Here is a 15,056-nt window from a genome sequence, read left to right as displayed (position 1 = left end):
AATAAGAAAGATAACCAATTTTAGCATCGGCATCAAGGTGAACACATTTGGGATAGAAATTTAGTAGAAGATGTGCATACACTTTTATTGTTAAAATGCCAAAGTTAATGATATATTTTCACGTATGGGCTTCTTTTAAGGAACTCGAATATTTTTAAGATAACAGATTGCACTCCAAAATGCCATTAACTAAGTTTGCCATCTCCATGTTACAAAGTGGTCAGTGAGGTATTCGGCAGGTTCTCTGATTTTTCAAGGACATCCATCATTATCTTAGAAGCAAGAACTATCAAAATAAATGAAGACATTGTGTCTCTGTGTGTGTGTATAAATACATGTGTATATACACACACATAATAAACTGCAGACATAATTTAAACAATGGGAAAGCTTTCTCATGGAAAAGATTGTATGTTGCATGTGCCACTTTTTGACTTGTGTGGGAAGGTCCCTTTGTGTCATGATTTCCACAAGACCCAATGACTGTTAAGAAAAACTACAGACCAATGGGGGGGGAATTTTGAGTTATGAAATTTAAAAACTAAAACCTCTTTAAATTGAGAGTGTTCTTTAGTGCTGAAACTTCAAAGATATACCTTAGTCACATACCATGTGATATTATTATTCTTATCACAACGGGTTCTTAGAATCATTTGAAAAATTTCAAACGTCAGAAGATAAGCTGGAATAAATATACCAGAGGCAGAAAATTTATGAATCACTATCAGAAGAAATTATTACCTTCCACCTTACTTTTTAAAGGTTAATCAAGAGAACAATACAAAATATGTCATTCATTATCTGTGAATGCACAAGGAGTTTTTACTTTGTGCACAGATGTCAAATTTTAAATGCCTTAGAATTTATAATCACTAAAATAAATGGAAAAAATAAGAAGAAAATGTAAATTAAAAGTATTCTGTGGGTAAACATACACTTGACAAAGAATCATTATCTTTCTAGTCTTCTAGGGTCTAGCATAGTGCTTGGCATAAGGGGAGACAGTAAGTGTTTAACAAACGTATATATAAAGAACTACAAAATTACACATAATTCATGTAAGATTTGATGCCAAATAGTGGTATATTTGATTTGGTGTGATAAATAATAAATAATAAAAGTCAGTTTAAAAGATCTAAGCCCGTGTTTTTCCATTTAAATCCTGTATTTCTCTTGCATCATAACTTCGCACATTAATGACTGCTAGGATTTTAACTTTAGGTTTTTCTGCTCCAAACCTCTTTGTCTACTACTTAATGCTGCTGAATCAACACCTAAATGCACTTAGGGAGTTCATGTTTAAAAGTGTAACTTGGCAAATTCATTTATAAAGCAAAGACATTTTAAAAATAAAATAATTAGGACTTTGGTCTGCTTTACTCAACTCTGTTGACCGGGGGCATATAATGTGTGTTTTTTTTTTAATAGTTAATATATATTATGACATAAGATGAATTAAGTGGGAAGGGTTATTGAGAAACCACCTTGTAAAAAAAGGACCTATCTGAATACTGATGTATTATATTTAGAATATATGTATTAGATGTCATTATATGACAACTGAAAGAACAAATCTCTGACTAATAAAATATAGCAGTATAAACATTAACTTGGACTATAAACATTAACCATTCTCTAAGAAAGAAAACATAGCTAACTCGAATAACACACTATCACAGAGACAGATTACAATACATTCACATAATACATGTGAAAGCAGCACAGAATTAAAGTTCAAAAAGTTTTAAAACACTTAGAAAAAAATTCCAAAAGTCATTGATCATTATTCTCTAACATTCAAACTTCAAAAGATGATCTTAACCTTTGAAGATACTTTTCCCCCTGTAACTGGAATGATTTATTATACTATTTTTAAATGTTTAAATGTTTACTGTTTAAAATGTTTTGAAGCTGCTACTTATTTTTCACCGAAGAAAAAGTTCTATGTACAAAACAGTTTTCCTGTGATTGAATTTCCCAAATGCTTTTCCCTAAAATTGTTATTAAGTACAAAGATCTGTTCTGCCAACAACCAAATACATCCAAGAACCTAAAAAAGGAGCAAGTACATTATTTCAACATGGGATTGCATTTCTCGTTACAGCAGTCCACTGAAGTTACTGTTACGATATGTCTTTCTGTTTCATTATTCAAGTGCTTTCCTACTCGATTCACCAGTAACTGTTAGTAACAGTCTATAATACGAGAGAACCTAACATCGTAGGGAGAGAATGCCATCTGCTGCTTCATGTGTGTATTCAACAGGAGGAGAAAAGCTGGATAACAGGTAATTACATAGAACAATTCAGAAGTCTATATACAAAGATGATGCTTGAAAGCTGAAGTACTCCCATTTCTATTTTGAATAACTTGAAAATACATCGATAGGCACTTACTGCCTTAATGCAAATTCCAGGTTATCTCACAGAATTACAAGGATACAACGTGCTTATACATCACTGGTTCATGAGGTTTATCAACAAGTCTTTTACTTCGGTTTGGAGAGCCAGAGAGTCAAAAGGATCACTTGCCTAGCTTTAACAGTTATTTCCCATTTATGAATTATTACAATGTCCTATTTATAAACAAGTGACTTATACATAAGGTGACCATGTAATTCATTATCCAAACGGGGATGCGTTTGAGAATGAAAGGTAGAGTGACTATCAATTATGTCAGGACAACGAGTGTGAATCGAGACTAACGTTAGCAAATCTAAATATATGGTCACTCTGTTTATAAATAACTATGCTGCCTGTGCTCCCTTTGGCCTCACGACCTTCTCAATGTCTCGGGAACCTTCCTGAAAAGCAACCTGGAAATTATTAAGACCTAGCTAGATTCAGGAGGATGAAGGCAAAAAACAAAAACGAAAACAAAAACAAAAACAAAAACAAAAGAAAGGAGGAAGGAAAGAAAAAAAGAAAGGGAAACTCTTAGACCATGTGGTTTCTGGATCTAAGCAGCTACCTCACACAGCCTGATTTTTTTACTTACTTTTCTTTGTTATACCATTTGAAATTCTTTGGCATTTAGAAAAGGCAAATCCTTTCTAGGAGAACTCATTCGTACATTAATTGGAATGCTTTCCTTTTGACATCTGGCAGATGCGAGGTATTTGGAAAGAAGGCACATTTGTCGGGCAGGGTGTGTGCTGCTCCATGTGTGTATGTGTGTGTGTGTGTTTGTGAGTGTCTGCGCATGCATGCGCGTGCGGTGTGGTGATGGAGAAGGAGGTACAGATCATTTTAGAGAACACAGGGCGAAATCCCTCTGGTGGTGACTGACTGGATAGGACGTCAACACTGGGAGTGAAGAAAGGAGAGAAAACCTCTAAGATCAACGCTCCTATTTCGAATTTTAAATCCTAAGAGGGAAAGAGAATTTGCTATCTCTTCAACTTCTGGTGCCTTATTTTAAACGGTCAAAATTTAGACAATTTCTATTAAAACTATAGTTTATCAGTGTCATTGATTAAATAGCTCTTTTTGGATCTATTTTTAAAGGAAAATATATTTCAATATCTAACTAACTTTTGGGATTTCACTTATTGGTGAGATTCTGTAACCAACCAAAACAAAACTGATGTTTATGGCAGAGTTTATGATAGCATTAAAATAAAGGGATTTGAGAACTAAGTGAAAAACTTCCAATCTTTAGAAAATATGTATGTGTGTGTTTGTGTTTTAAAAAGGCTCTTCCGTATCCAATTTTAATTGGCTTGAAAATTAAAATGGACTTTTCCTAATAAATGGTCATCAAATTAAAAATGTAATATTTAAAACTTCTCAATTAATAAACTGAAATGACTTATAATCATGGTAAATGGCAGCACCTACCATGTACTGAGATAAAAGAAAGCGCTGGTAATAATTACGAGAAACAACTGATAAATACAAAAATCCTGATATACCCTAACAAAGATTCTACTATATTTAGAAGTTTTAATGTTTTAATTTGTATCCTGATATTTTAAGGTGGGTGATCTATTCACATACACAGTTTAATACCAGCCACACTTTAGTACATTTCATTACAAGAGCATGATGGACTAATTACACTGTTACTGGACTCCAGAACAGATTACTGAGATATCGGAGAAGAAATTCACATGGTTGGAGGACAGACTGACCAGTCTGCGGAGGCTTGCATTGCTGTCCCTTCCACCTAGACTTCTGGTGCTCCAGATACAGGGTAGGCGCCACATGACTGCCACGTGTCTCCTTTTCCAGACTTCTCATTCTTAAAAAAACCCTTTTTCATACATCGATTTTATACTCATCAATTCAACAAATATTTACTGAGCATTTATGTTAGGTTCTGTGACGATCACTGGGGATACCGTCAATGCTGGCCATGTTGCATGTCTTCCAACGTGGAATCTTTGAGGCTTTGTGCATTCTGCTCCTACCTTCTAGAACATGCATCCTACTCTCCTTCCTTCCCATGGCTTCTACTAATTCTCTGGATTCCACGCAGAAATTCCTTCTCCCAGGGGCCTTCTCTGATTCCCAGCATCTTGACTAATTAATACTCTGTGCTCCCATGTCACCATATGCTTACCATTAGCTCTGCATGTATAGAATGATACTGTAATTATCCAAATGAATTTGTATTTCTATTAAAATTATACATGCACATCATTTAAAAACCAAATAGTAATAATGAAAAGCTGCCATCCTGATATACTCCTCCCCACATTTGATTCCAATTCTCAGTCAACCCACTTTTAACTCTTAGCTAATTCTTTTACTATTTCTACTCACTCTTCTAAATAACATGCTGATATAGCTATTTCTTGATTTTTGAATTTCAGACACTATCTCATGACTCCCTAACTTATGACAATGAACCTATTATTCATAATTAAGCTATATAGTACTACTGTAATTGGATTCCCTTTCTTGCACATTTAGTTTGACTCACCTTTCATTTACCTAAGTTTTCTGTGTTTGTGCCTATTGTAAATTGATCCTCAAACTCTATTCCAGATCTGTAAATCCCCTCAACTACTCTCATCGATCCAACACATCATGTAATCGCTCAGTTTCTATTTTTTTTTTTTAAAAAAAAAGGCAAGAAAGAGAAAAGAAAAAAACAATAATCTTCCACCCGTTCCAGTCTAAACTGGTTGCTCTCTATGCTTGAGGCACAGCTGTCATGTGAGAGCTTCACTTTGTCATCAAGCTGGAAACCCCCTTTGCCTCTTTCCTATGCTGGATTTCCCCGATTTTCAGATCCTACGCCTTCCTTCTCCTTTCTGGGTTTACTCTCTTAATTTGGTGGAACACAGCCTCCAGCACCTTCATGGTAAAGGATGTTAGGGAAATGAAATTTGAGGCTTTTTGTCTTACGTTTGACTAAATATAAAATTTTAAGTTGGAATTCATTTTTTTCCTCCAAAACTCTTGAGAGCATTGTTCCACTGTCTTCTGCTTCTAATATAGAAGCCCAACATAATTCTCATTCCTGAGCTTCTCAATGGGATGTTTTCTCTCTCTAGAATTTTTAAGAAGCTTCTCTTTCCCCCTGATGATGTGAATTTATGATGCCACGTGCTTGATAGAGAGCTTTCTTCACTCACTTTGCTGGACATCCTTCATTACAAAAAAATCTGTAGTAGTCATTCATTTCGTCTTACTGGAACTCTTATTAATTCACTCTTGGGCTTCCCGGATTGTCTAATTTTCTTAGTTTTCTCTCCTATTGTCCGTTCTTATTTTAACTTTGTGTTCCACTTTCTGGGTGACATTTGCTATGTTATCATCCGAATCTATTAAGATTTAATTTCTGCTATCATGTATCATTTTTGAAAAGCACTTTCTTTTCTGAATTATCTTTATAAAATCTTGTTTCAAGGTTGGAATATAATTCATTTTGTTTTGTTTTGCGCCAATTTCCTAGTTTCTCTTTTTCTGTGATTTTCACATGAGGTTTTCTTCGAAAGGCTGGCAGTTGGCAGCTGTTCAATTCTTAGAATGAGGCACTCAAAAATGACTCTGTTCACAACAGGGCTTGTCATCCAGCAAACACTGTAGGGTCATAAGGCAGGCAGATTTTTAAATTGGGGGTCCCACCCATCTGTATCTGTAAGACTCTCTCAAATAAGTTTCTTACTCCCTAAATGCATTTCACCAATCTCCGGCTTTGGAGTTTCAAGCTCAGGAACAGTGTTTTAGCAAGAATTGAGGAATTTGGGGGCATTTTCGGTTCAGTGTCTCATTCTCATCTCCAGCTATTCAAACTTCCAGAAAAAAATTCCCGTTTCCTGCAAAAGCTGGAGAGGAGCCTCTAGCTGAGCTGGGGCAGGTAAGTGGCATGGTACCCTAACTGACCCTAACACACATCTGAAATCAGTTCTATTTTCAGCAACACCCTGAGCCCTACCCTTCAAGGGTTATCTAACGACTCCAAGTTCTGAGCTTTTTCGGGGTTCTTAGTGTGAATCGTCTCCCTAACTATTGGCTCGCTCCACTGCAAACTTTTAGGATTCAGCTCTCAGGTACATTAAGGCAGACACAACGTATATATTTGGTAGCTAGATTCAAATGTCTCATTGTCTAGCATCCCTTCCATTTTTTCCTTGTAAGTATATTTCTTTTTTTTATTCCTTTACAGTAGGGCTTCAGGATGCTGAAGAGGATAAACGAGAATATTAAATTTACTATGTTTAACTAGAGTGCTTATATTATTTGTTTTATAGATTATTAAAATTTCAAATATAGGAAAAGGAATAAATAATAATAATAAACACCCATGCAAAACCACCATACAGACTAAGAAATAAAACATTACAGCTGAAGTCTCTTGTGCCTTCCTATCTAATCCCATACTTCTGCTCAACCAGAGATAACTACTATCCTGAATTTAGTGTTTACCAATGCTATGCAAATTTTTATATTTTTACTATATATGGAATTCAAACATACTACATTCTTAACATATTTGATATGGGAAGTATCATGTTATATATAACCCTTTACGACTTTTTAATACAACATGGAGGGTTTTTTCAATCCAAAAATAAATGTAGTTTTCAAAAAACGAACGATTGCTTTCCTTGCTGTACAGAATCCCATTGTATGACTATACAAAAATTTATCCACTCTCCTGCTGATGGACAAGTTTCTTTTTGTTTTCACAATTACGCATCAGGTTTTTATGAATAATTTTTTGTAAAAAAATGTTTATTGAGGTATAACATAAATGTTAGAAATCATAATTCCAAGCTCAGTGAATTTTTTACATATGTATACAGTCCTGTCACTCCCATCAAGATAAAAACATCTGCAGCTCCCCAGAAGGCTCCCTTGCTCAACTTCTCCACCCAAGATATTCTCCCGCCCCAAAGGTATCCGCCATTCTGACTTCTATCACCATAAATCAGTTTGACTGTGAATAAATTGTTAAGAATCATAAAGTATGTATCCTTTGTCCTAACTTTTTGCATTCATCATCATAGCTAAATTGATTATAATCGATTCACCCAAATTTTTGCTTGTAGCAAATGTTTTCTGTTCTTTTACGGTTGTGTAGTATTACACTGTACGACTACACATTAACTTATCTATCCATTTGACTGTTGATGGAATGAGTTAGATGTTATAAATGAAGCCGCTGTGAACACTGTCGTACACGTCACTTAGTGGATGTATGAACTCATTTCTTCTGGGTTTATATCTAAGAATGAAACTGATGAATTATAGGATAGCTATGTTCAGTCTTAGTAGATAGCACCAAATTTTCCAAAATGGTTACATCAATTTACTCCCCACCAGCAACGTATGATAGTTTCATGTGTTCCACACCATCGTCAAGGCTTGGTTTTTGCAGTCTTTTTCACTTAGCCATTTGGGTATTGTATACTGGTATTTCATTTGATTTCACTGATGATTAACAATGTTGAGCATCTTTTTATGTGATTATTGGCCATTTAGATATCTTCTTTTGATGTGCTCGTTTAAATCTTTTCTATTTTAAAAATGAGTTTTTATCTTATTTTGGTAATAGCTGAGACATTCGCCTACTGTGCAATTCAGACATTTAAAGTATACAACTGAATGGCTTTTAGTATATCCACAGACATTTGCAACCATCATTACAATCAATTTAAAAATGTTTTCCATACTACAAAAAAATATCTTTTCTAGGCAGCCAATAATCTACTTTGTTTCTATAGACTTGCCTATTCTGGAAATTTCACATAAATGGAATCACACAATATTTGTTCTTCTGTGGCTGGCTCCTTTCAGCATTATGTTTTAGTGGTTCATCCATACTGTAGCATGTACCAATACTCCATCCTCTTTTATGACTGAATAATATCTCATTTTGCACATACCACACTTTATTTATCCATTCTTTAATTGATGGGCATTTATATTTTTTTACTTTATGCCTATTAGAAATAATGATTCTGTGAACAGCTGTGTAAGCTTTTATGTACAGGTGTTTTCATTTGTCTTGGGTATACACATAAGACTGGAATTGCTGAATTACATGGTATCTCTACGTGCAACTTTTTGAAGAAGTGCTGGATTGTTTTCCAAACTGGTTGCACTGCTTTACATTCCCACCAGCAGTAGATGTAGGTCCAGCTGCTTCACATCCTCACCAATACTTGTTACTAACTGACTTTATGATTATATCACTCCCAGGGAGTGTGAAGAGGTATCTCATTATGGCACTGACATGGGTTTCCCTGAATTAAAATGATTTAATTTCCCATGGATTACAGTGATGTTAAATATATTTTCATGTGCTTACTGGCCATTTGTTTGTCTTCTTTAGAAAAACATCTACTCAAATCCTTTTCCCATTTTTAAACTGGATTATATTTTTATTACTAAATTTTAAGAGCTCTTTCTATATTTTAGGTGCAAGTCCCTTATCAAATAAATGATTCGTACATATTTTCTCCCATTCTGTGGGTTGCATTTTTACCTTCTTGATGATGTCCTCTGAAGCACAAAAGTTTTTAATTTTGATGAAGTCCCATTTATCTATTTTTCTCTTTGGTAGCTTGTTTTCGGTGTAGTACCTAAAAAACCATTGCCCAAACCAAAGTCATAAAGATTTACTCCTATGTTTTCTTCTAAGAGTTTCCTAGTTTTAACTCGTATGTGTAGGTCCTACTCATTTTGACTTAATTTTTGTGTGTGGTGGGAGACAGGGGTCCAACTTCCTTCTTTTGCATGTGGATATCCTGCTGTCCCAGCATCATTTCTCAAAAAGACTATTCTTTCACCATTGGGTTGTCCTGGCATCCTTATCAAAAAACTGACTGCAAACCTGGACTCTCAATTCTATTTCACTGACCTATGTGTCTAACCTTATGACGGTACCACACTATCTTGATTATTGTTGCTCTGCAGTAAGTTTTGAAACTGGGATGGTCATGGTCTTCTTTTTCAGGATTGTTTTGGCTATTCTTGGTACTTTAAATTTTCATATGAATCTTGGGATAAGTTGTCAATTCTTGCAAAGACAGCTGAGATTTTGACAGAGACTGTGTTGAAGCTGTAGATCAATTTGGTCTACAAGTATTGCCACCTTAACAATATTAAGTTTTCTGATTTGTGACCATGGGATATCTTTCCATTCATTAGATTTTTAAAAATTTGTTCCAACGTCTTTTAATTCTCAGTTTGTAAGTTTTACACTTCTTTTGTTTAATTTATTCCTATTTAACTATTTTGGATGCTACTGTAAATGGAATGTTTTATTCACTTCATTTTCAGGTCGGTTACTTCAAGTGAACAGAAATGCAATTGATTTTTTTTATATTGATCTTCTATCTTGCAAACTTACCAATTTTTTTTTATTAGTTCTAATAGTTTAGTGAATTCTTAGGATTTTCTACATGCTAGATCATGCCATTTGTGAACAGAGGTAGTTTTACTTCCTCCCTCCCAATATGGGTGCCTTTTGTTTCGTTTTGTTGCATAATTTCCCTGACCAAAACCTCAAGTATGATGTTTAACACAAGTAAAGAGATACCCTTGACTTACCTCTCTACTCACAGAGGAAAGCATTTAGAAGTTGTTGGATTCGGTCTGCTTGGTTTAAGTTTGTGTTTTTTTTTTCTTTTTGAGCTTTTTTTTGCATCTATATCAGTAAGAGATGTTGCTGAGTAGTTTTCTTTTTTTGTGATGTATTTGTATGGTTCTGGTATCAGGGTTAACTGGCCTCGTAGAATGAGTTAGAAAGGATACTCTTCTACTTTTTGAAAGCATTTATGAAGAATTGGTATTATTTCAATATTTGGTAGAATTTACAAGGGAAGCCATCTTCTTGGGCTCTTCTTTGTGGATAATTTTTGATTATTAATTCAGTCTCTTTAATTGTTGTTTGTCTGTTCAGATTTCCAATTTCTTGAATCAGTTTTAGTAGTTTATGTCTTTCTAGGACTTCATCCATTTCATCTAAGTCATGTAACTTATTGGCATTCAACTGTTCATAATATTCCATTATAATCCTTTTTATTTCTGCAAGATCAATAGTAATGTCACCTATTTCACTCCTGATTTTCATTCTTTGAGTCTTCTCTTTCTCTGTTAATTTAACTAAAGGTTCGTCAATCTTGTTTATCTTTACAAAGAACCAAGTTTGGATTTTGTTGATTTTTGCTATTGTTTAAACTTCTATGTCATTAATTTCTCCTCTGATCTTTATTATATCCTTCCTTCTACTTGCCTTAGGTTTAGTTTCTTCTTATTTTTCTTTTTAAATGTAGGTATTTACAGCTATACATTTATTCATAAGTATTGCTTTAGCTGAATCTTATAAATTTTGGCATGCTGTCTTCATTTTCTTTCACCTGGAAGTATTTCCTAATTACCCTTGTGATTTCTTCTTTGATTCCTTGGTTATTTAGAAGTGTATTGTTTAATTTCCACATATTTGAGTTTCCCAAATTTCTGTTATTGATGTCTATTCATTACACTGTGGTTGGAGAACACACTTTTTATTATTTCAATTCTTTTAAATTTATTGAGTTAGGTTTTATGGTCGAACATATTCTCTATCCTGAACAATGTTCTCTGTGTTTTTAAGAATGTAAATTCTGTTGTTGCTGAATAAAGTGTTCTATAGTTGTCTGTGGTCTTGTTGGTTTATAATACTGTTTGAGTCCATTACTTCCTTATAGATCTCCTGCCTAGTTGTGCTATCCATTATTGAGACTAGGACATTATAGTCTTCAACTATTACTACTATTATTTCTCTCAGTTTTGCCTCGTGCATCTGGGACCCTTGTTCTTCGGTATATATGTATTTATAGTTGTTGTATTTTCCTCAAAAGATTGACCCTTTTATCACTATAAAATGTCCGTCTTTATCCCTAGTGACATGTCTTTGTTTTGACATGGCTATTTTGTCTGATATTAGCATAGCTACTTGAGCTTTTTTACGGTTGCTATCTATATACCTTTGCTATCCTTTTAGTTTTAATCTACTTGTATCTTTGAATTTAAAATATGTGTTCTGTAGATACCATGTTGGACACTGTTTAAATTCAGTCTAACGACCTCAGCCTATTCGTTGGATTATATTATTCGTTTAATGTTATTATTGCTATTGTTTGAGTTATGTCAGCCATTTTCCTTTTTTTTAACCTTTCATGTCTTTTTTGTTCCTCTAGCTCTCCTGTACTGCTTTCTTTTGCGCTAAGTAAACACCTTATAGTATAATATTTAAACTTTAATGATTTTTTTTTCACTATATATGTTTTTAATTACTTTCTGGGTGGTTGCCCTAGTGTTCGTTATTTTCACTTCCTCACAAATACTTACTTTTGTCAGACTTTTTAATTGTCTCCAGCTAATAGGAATGATATGGTATGTCACTGCTTGTCATTTCTCACTGGATTTGCTGAGGATAAAAAGGAAGAGGCCTGAGAAAAGAGTGGAACTGAGAGATATTTACAAAATATCAGCAAGATTAAGTGACAGATTAGATATAAGAAGTAAGAACAAAGTGGTAATTTGGGGTTCAAAGTCATTCTTCCTCGAAATAGGAATGAATTTTAGAAGACAGTTCCTTTCTTGAACCCATGGAGTTTGAAGACCCCACTCAGTATCCCAGTGAAAGATCCAACAGGAGACAATAGAGCGAAATGGTTAGTAACACAGGCTCTGTTATTAGGTGTCCTGGGTTCAAATAAAGTCCAACTAGTTAAACACATTAATTAATCATTCCAAACCTCAGTTTCCATACATGTAAAAAGAGGTGGGGTGGGTGTTAATAAAAATAACTATTTCCGTGGAGTTTTTGTAAAATAAAATTAGATGCCTGTCAAGTGCTACGCAAAGTCTTTGGCACAGACTACTGTTCGATAAATGCCTATAGCTAATACTTATGATTCTTCTTTTTCATTTATAGGACATAATTCTATACATCACTTAGGACTCTTCGATATTTTCCCCTTGGTTCCTGAGACACTTATTTCTATAAACTGTCTTATTTTGCATATACAGGCTTCTATACATTTTCCAGATGCTTAATAGTACACCTTATTTAAAGCTGTCAAACAACTTCACTAAAGTCAGCATCATTTTCCAACTCAAGAACATCCCCTTTATTACCTGAAAGTATTATACATGAGGTCTATACCCAAACCCTATGGAGTCCTACTAAATATATACATGCAACCATTATCTAGTAGAAAGCATACAAACAGTATGTGAAGCACTTGGGAGGTGGAAGTAATAAAAAAGGCGGAAATAGACCTAACCCGAATTACAATGTACATGTGTTTTGTTAACAAATGTTTACAACGCAATGTAACAGTGATAAAACAGGAAACATACAGTGCGATAGAACACAGAGAGAAGAAACCCTCCAAGAATTTAAGTTAAAAGGGCATCCTAAAGGATGGGGTGTCTGATGTGCAAGATGAGTAGGCGTTAGCAGAGTAAGGCGGGGTGGGGAGTGGGGGTGGCGGCGGGCGTGGAAGTTGGATTGAAAAGAAATAGTTCCTGGGCAGAGGAAATATTTTGTTCAAAGGCCCAGAATTGACAGAGAATGCCGACTGTTAAAGGGGCTGAAAAAAGTTTACATGAAGTATGTAGTACGTGAAGCATGAAACTGGTAACGTGTAGAAAAGCTACTGAGAACTTAGTAAGCCATACTCTCCATGATCCAATTAAATGAGACAATGCTTCAGAGTGCTGAGTACAGTTCCTAGTACAAAATAAGTGCACACTATTATTTGCTTACTATTATCTCACACTCTCCCCCCTCCTTTTTTTTTTTTGCCACAATTTGGAATCAGACAATACATTAACCAAAAGTTATTTTCCATCTAGTCTTCTTTAGCTAGTTGCCAGAAAAATAATACGTAGAGAACTTACAAATATTTTAGATAGTCTGTTTTTTCATTTGTAAATGGGAATGATAACATCGACCTCTCAGGCTTGTTATAAGAACAAGAGAGAGCATGAAGCCTTCAGAGAAGAATGCCAGGGCATACAGTAAGGACCCTCTCCCGCCGAAAGAGTTCCTGTTAAGACAGGTAGGCGGACCAGCCAGAGAAAAGAAAAGCGGAAAGTTTTAGCTTCACTTTGGGCTTACGGAGTAGAAATGTCTTAGAAATAACATTATCTAAGGCTTAATCTCTCCTTGAAAATAGAGTAAGATGCATAAACCAAAAATGTTAAAGTTCTGATAAATGAATCAACACTAGTCTTATGTGTTTATTTTTTCCGTAATAAGTAAGCTCTTAAAAAAACCCAAAACTGATCTATAATTCACTTTTTTTCACAATTACCTTATATTAAAAGGTCTGTGTAGGGTGTGTGTGTATTTCCCAAACTGCATTGCCCTAAAACAACTACTCTTATTGTACATATTTATTTCCGAGTACTTTAAACACAACATTTGAAGGTTTTCCTACTTCGTATTATACTTTTCTGATTTCAGACTCAGACCAAATGGATATTGAATTAGTAATGTTTTAAGAGTGTTCACTTTTGCAAAAGCAAAATTACCACCTCTCTGGGTACATTTCAAACAAGACCATTAATCATAATTCGATTTATACTCAATCTCTGAGTAATATATGTAGAATTTTAAAAGAGGCACCCTGTAGAAACTTCATACCATGTAATTTTTATGATTCTAATTTGTCTTAGTGTCAACCTAATACATTCCTAGCCACTCCTTTTTCTCCCTAATGGTCTCATTCACTAGCAGCTGAATTCCAAGAAAATTTTATTGATATCAACGAACAAAAAGAAATGGCAATAAAATATCACGATATATTTGACAAAGAAAGCATTGAGCTATACCGCTTTCTTAAAAAGCAAAAAAATAAAAAATAAAAAAACTAAAGGATGATCTTAACAGAGTCAAAAAATATTTTCTCACACTACTTTATAATTATTATTAATAGAAAACCAGAAATGAACTGAGAGTTAAGCTAAATATCTCAGAGGGGAAAAAAAGCTCAGTTCAATGTAAAAAGCTTGCTCCAAAGGAGATAAGAATATCTTTAGGACTTCTTAAGGAGAAGGTTTTGGAAAGAGTTACTATTCCAGGAGAAGAAGTAATCTCGCAGATCTTAGTGTCACAAGTACTACTACATATCTGGTGTCACACACATGCCCTCAAAATCCCTCTTTATGCCTCAGGATCAAGTCATCTACATTTGCCGATGCTAAACTTTCGATTATCATAGGACAAGTGTTCTCCACATTAAGGTGATTTAACTGTGGCCTCTCAAAGGCAAGTCTAACTTTCCTAGTTGTCATAATGTATCATGTAAAAATGCTGAAAAACATCCTGGAAATCACACAAATAGACAGGTGTCCAGAAGAAAACCCAGAACTATTAGAAGAGTAAATCCTATGTTTGAAACCTAGAACTACAATACAATAAGGCAAAATCCATTAAAGTGTTTAAAATAATCTTAACTATTTCATGACTAGTCACGTAAAAAACATTCACTAACTCTGCCAATCAGTCTTCAAAGAAAATGGTAAATGTAGGCATAAAATGAGCAAATTAATCTCACATTGCCTTCGATACCAATTAATCAATTGATTTCAACTGATTAA

General features: G+C 34.4%; 1 protein-coding gene across 8 annotated transcripts in view; it reads right to left on the bottom strand.

Moving 5' to 3' along the window:
• The window catches only part of RANBP17 (RAN binding protein 17), a 249,100-nt gene that overhangs the window by 177,136 nt on the left and 56,908 nt on the right, over positions 1–15,056 (bottom strand). The gene's annotated exons all lie outside the window — the stretch shown is intronic.

The sequence above is a fragment of the Pteropus medius genome, unplaced genomic scaffold (assembly GCF_902729225.1).
Source record: "Pteropus medius unplaced genomic scaffold, Ma_sr-lr_union100, whole genome shotgun sequence".
Classification (NCBI taxonomy): Eukaryota; Metazoa; Chordata; class Mammalia; order Chiroptera; family Pteropodidae; genus Pteropus; species Pteropus medius.
This window is presented reverse-complemented; position numbering and strand designations above follow the sequence as displayed.